Source organism: Pteropus vampyrus, unplaced genomic scaffold (assembly GCF_000151845.1).
Source record: "Pteropus vampyrus isolate Shadow unplaced genomic scaffold, Pvam_2.0 Scaffold131, whole genome shotgun sequence".
Classification (NCBI taxonomy): Eukaryota; Metazoa; Chordata; class Mammalia; order Chiroptera; family Pteropodidae; genus Pteropus; species Pteropus vampyrus.
In genome coordinates, this window is record NW_011888912.1 from 2,375,323 (window position 1) to 2,379,913 (window position 4,591).

The window sequence follows — 4,591 nt, forward strand, 5'->3', positions numbered from 1 at the left end:
TACACAGGGCACTCCCTCCTGTCCTCACAACACCTGCCAGGTGGGCGTGCTCACCCCAATTCACAGACGGGGCTCGGTGAGGCCAGAGACCTGCCCAGGTCTCAGCTGGTCAGGGACAAGCCGAGATTCGCCGAGACGACCCGAAACTCTGCATTCTGTAAATTCCGCCCTCAACCGCAAGCCTCGCAGGTCAGGTCGGGAGGCCTCACATGGCCCCGAGCACTGACTCCGACCCCATGGGGGCAGCACCAGATCCGGGCTTCCGGGGGTGGGAGGTGGCGGCAGGGAGGACTCGGAGTGGGTTTGCCACCTCCCGCGGGCGGGCTCTGCTGGGTCTTGTGGCAGCTGGGTCCTTCCCAGCAGAGCAGGCCAAGCCCCGTGATGTCGCACCGTTGGGCAGGGCTTCCGGGGACAGGCAGTCCCACTGATGTCAGGGAGGCTGAGGGGCCGCACGTCCCCCTGTCCCCAGGCAGCTCTGGGGCTTGACTTCACGGTGCCTTTAGCGGAGATGGGGATTACCGATCTCCCCCAGCGGGCAGGGCAGGGCAGGCCTGCTGCGAGCTCTGCTCCTGCCTCTGGGACTGTGGCCCACGGCACAGGATTCCCGAGCTAGTGTGCTGCGTGTCCCCAGACCGGCCACTGTCCCGTCTGAGACACCCCCAGGGTGCAGCCTCCTAACTCAGCACAGCAGAGAGTCTGGGTGACACTCGAGGACCTTCCGGGAGCCCCAGCGCGGGGTGTGGGGCAGGCTGGATCTGTTCCCCCTCCTCCCCGGTGGCCAGGGAGTGAGGACGGTGACTCACCCAGCTCCGCGTTGGTTTCAGCCCCGCCCCTGCCCCAGCCTCCCGTGTGCTGTTCGCTCTCCTGAGCAGGTGCACTGGGTCACCTGGCCTGTGGGAGGGGAATGTGGGGCCCGGGGACACGGAGCACTGCGGCCCATCCCCCACTGTGGCCCGTGGTGTCTCGGGGCTCCCCAGCAAAGCGAGGGATTTGAGGGGAGAGCAAAAGGCTCTGAGTGGGCCCAGCCCACCCTGTCCCCAGCCTCTGCCCCACCCCAGAGGCTGGCTCCAGCACCGTGGCCGGCCATCTTCAGCTATCTGCCCCTAATCTCCTCCCGGGAGAGGTCATCTGTGGTTTCAGTCACTCACCAGCGACTGGGCAGTCACTCACCAGGACAACACTGGCCCCACCCTCAGCCTGAGGCCGCTGGACAGAGCCCAGCGGTGAGGGCGACCAGACCAGTGCTGCTCTCTGCGGGGTGTGGCCAGCCCCCACACCTGTGCAAGACCAGGGACAGACCGCGTAGGCGAAGGGGGCTCTGGGGAGCCTGGCTGGGACCCTGGGTCACCACCTCTCGCTGTGACCGGGGGCGCGTCCGTGGTTCTCCTGGTGCAGAGCAGGGCCAGGGGCAGATGGGAGAGCCTAAGCTCCTGCTGGCCCTGGCGTCTGGTCACCGGGGGCTTCTCCATCCACTTAGCTCACACAAGTCTCTGGGCAGGGAGGGCAGAGGCCGTGCTGGCTGTCACGGAGCAAGGCGGGCTGGGAGCCCTGCGCCAGGAGGTCCCAGGGCCCCCAGGGCCCTGAGGGGCGGCCCCCCCAGGCCCAGCTCCAGACCGCAGAGCAGACAACAAAGCCGGGCAGGTGGAAAGTTCCCTCTGGCATTCTGCCCGGGCACCCTGGGCGCAGCTGTGCCAACCTGGGAGGGCGGGAGCCGGGGTCAGGGTCCAGGCAGCCACGGGGAGCTGGCGGGGGCTTGCCAGGCCCTCCCCATCCATGCACAAAACCTGTTCTGCTCAGGGGGCCGACAGAGGGGAGGAGGAGCGGTGGGAAGCGCTCGTCGTCTGCCGGAAGTGGAGTGGCTCGGAGGCTGCGGCCCGGAGTCAGGCCCATGGTGCCAGCTCCTCCCGTGCAGAGCCCATGGCCCCTGGGACGCTGACGGGGGGCTGGGGGCCGCTGCTGCTCCAGGTCCAGGCAGAAGGCAGCTTCGTCGCGTGCCTTAGGGGGTGGCTGGCCCCGTGTCTGCTCCCGTGGTCTCCGCCTTGTGACCTTGGGCAGAGCACGTCCCTCTCAAGGCCTCGCTTTGTGCATCTCGGACACGGGCCAAGGAAGGGCCGAGGACAAGCAGAGAGCTTTGTGTGCACCGGCATCGTCTCGCGGCCCAAAAGTGCGGGGTCCCTCGTGTGCGAAGGCCGCGCCGAGGGCCTCTCTCCCCCTCTGCCAGCCCCTCAGAAGAGCACTGCGTTTCCACGGCAACAGTCCCCGCCCCTGTCACGGAGCCCTTTTGCAGAGTCTGGAGTTGGTTTCCAGAACGTTTACCCACAAACATTTTTGTGTTGCTGGTCAGTTCAGGGGGCTCTTTCAGAGCCAAGGAGACCTCTCGTGGCCTTGCCCGGTCACAGTCAGCCCAGGAGGGCCGAGGTATCAGGCAGTGAGGTCAAGGTGAACCCAGGCATTGCTGGGAAAGCCACTCAAAGGGCACGTCCCACTGACCCAGAGTCAGCAGCCTGCAAGCGTCACTGCCTATCCCGGGAACACTGTCCGTCTGGGCTGGCAGGAGCAGGCCCTAGAGATAAGGCAGGGCAGGGACCCAACCGCCGTGACTCACTGTCAGCCACCCCGAGGCCTGGCCTGATACCTTCCAGCCAGACACACTAGTAAGCAGTAGGCCACCTGCTGCGCCGATCCCTGCCCCCCGGTCCCAGGAAAACTAGCTGCAGAGACTCCAAAACCCTCACGCGGAGGGAGGGTCGCACTGGGAACATGGGCACAAGGACACACACAGACGGACACACGTGCCGCTTCCAGCCTCAGCCCGGTGCGTTCCCCTCCGCACCGGGTAGAAACTGGCCAGAGAGAAGAGGTCCAGCAGGCTGCCGCGGGCCCGGCTGTGCCCACCGTGTCCCTCCAATGCCCAGCCCAGCTGTCCATGAACTGTTGGGCCAACCCTTGTCCACATCTCTCCTTGTCTTGAGCAACAAGCACACAGTAACTGTGCGTCGTCTGGAGACGGCCTCCCGGGAATGCGGGCTGCGCAGAGGCCTAAGGGTCCTCTTGGCAGAGCCTGCCCGCGGGCACCCCAAGGCACACCCTCGCTCATCACCGCTGCTGCTGGCAGGGACCAGGCCTGACTGGCCGCCCTGCCGGATGTCCCCAGCAGCTGCCCACCTGGTGGCGATGGCAGGTCAAGTATACAGGAGGAGCTGGCACTGCCTTCCCCACCTCCCTGCCTCGGAGCCACCAAGGGCTGGGCACGCGCCCTCCTGTGGGTCCTGACAGGACAAGCCGGGGGCCGGCTGTGGGTGTGGGGGGCCGTCCGCACCTGCTCAGGAGGAGTCCACACTCACAATTCGAGCCCTGCAGGTGCGGGCGATTTGCAACACACTGAGCCCGGGGGCCTGGCCTAGACCGAAACCTGCAGGTGTGGGCTGTGCCAGGTACTGGGGGAGCCCGTGAGAGCCCGTCCCCCTCGCCCTCAGAGGGTGTCTCCCCAGGCCTGGGGCGTGACGTCCCCTGCCAGGCCAGGCGGCTGGGCTGTGGGTGGCTGGGCTCTGAGTCTGTTTTGCTCCCTTCTTGGGGACGCTTCCTGCACCTTCTACGGGTGCGGCCAGGGCTGGCCCCCACCGCTGACGCACTCTCTGCCTCTTCCTCGCCCCACCTAGGGCAGCGACCAAGGTGGACACGGGCACCTCCCACACACCCAGGAGAGCGAGAGGAGACAGTGTACCCATTTCTGGGTCCCCCGCATGGCCCGGGGGCCCCAACAGTCCGAGTTGGGGGTTCCTGGGGGCCGTGATGGAGGAGGAGGGGGCACCAGGCTTCACCAGAGACCCGCTCTGTGCCTGGGACGCCACCTGGCCACCTGATTCGACATTCAGGCAGCCCTCCGAGGAGTGTCCTGCTGTCCCCACTCGGAGTTGGGCACTGAGACCACACAGCTGGGATGTGAGGAGTGGTCACGTGTGCAACGCCACCTTCGTGCTGTCCGGACCACTCACGACTCAGGGGCGGGGAGCTCGGGGCTCAGAGGCCTGCAGGTAGACAGGTAGCCGCCGTCCCCTTGCCCTGCCCGGGAGGGCGACCCTCCACCCACTCCCACAGTCCCGTGTGCTGGGCTCTGGCCCGCAGCGTGGCTCAGGGTGTCAGGGCAGGAGGGCAGGAAGGATGTGGCCGGGCGCCTGGGGGCTGGGTGGTTTGGGTGCGAGGGCCTGAGAGCAGGGGCCAGTGGGCACCTAGCTCAGGGTAGGACCCCAGAGCCACCCCGTGGCGAGAGCTCGCCTCATCTCCCAGGCGGCCACCGCCGAAGCAGAAGCCCTGGTGGCTTCCCCGCTTCCCCACTGTGACAAACTCCCTGGGACTCGGTGTTCCGCCACCCCCCCGGGGCTGCAGGGCCGGGTCCCAGTCTCTCGCTGCCCCCTGCCACCTCCACTGCCTGGGGATGGGACAGGGGACAGAGCAATGTGTGGGGACTCAGGCGCCCTCGTGCCCAGGGTCACTTGGGGAGCAGCAGGCGGGAAGGATGGGGGCCCCCGCCTGGGTTTCCCAGGCCCTGCAGCCTCACCTCACTCCCCCACGCCCCTCCCGCAGCCCCCAA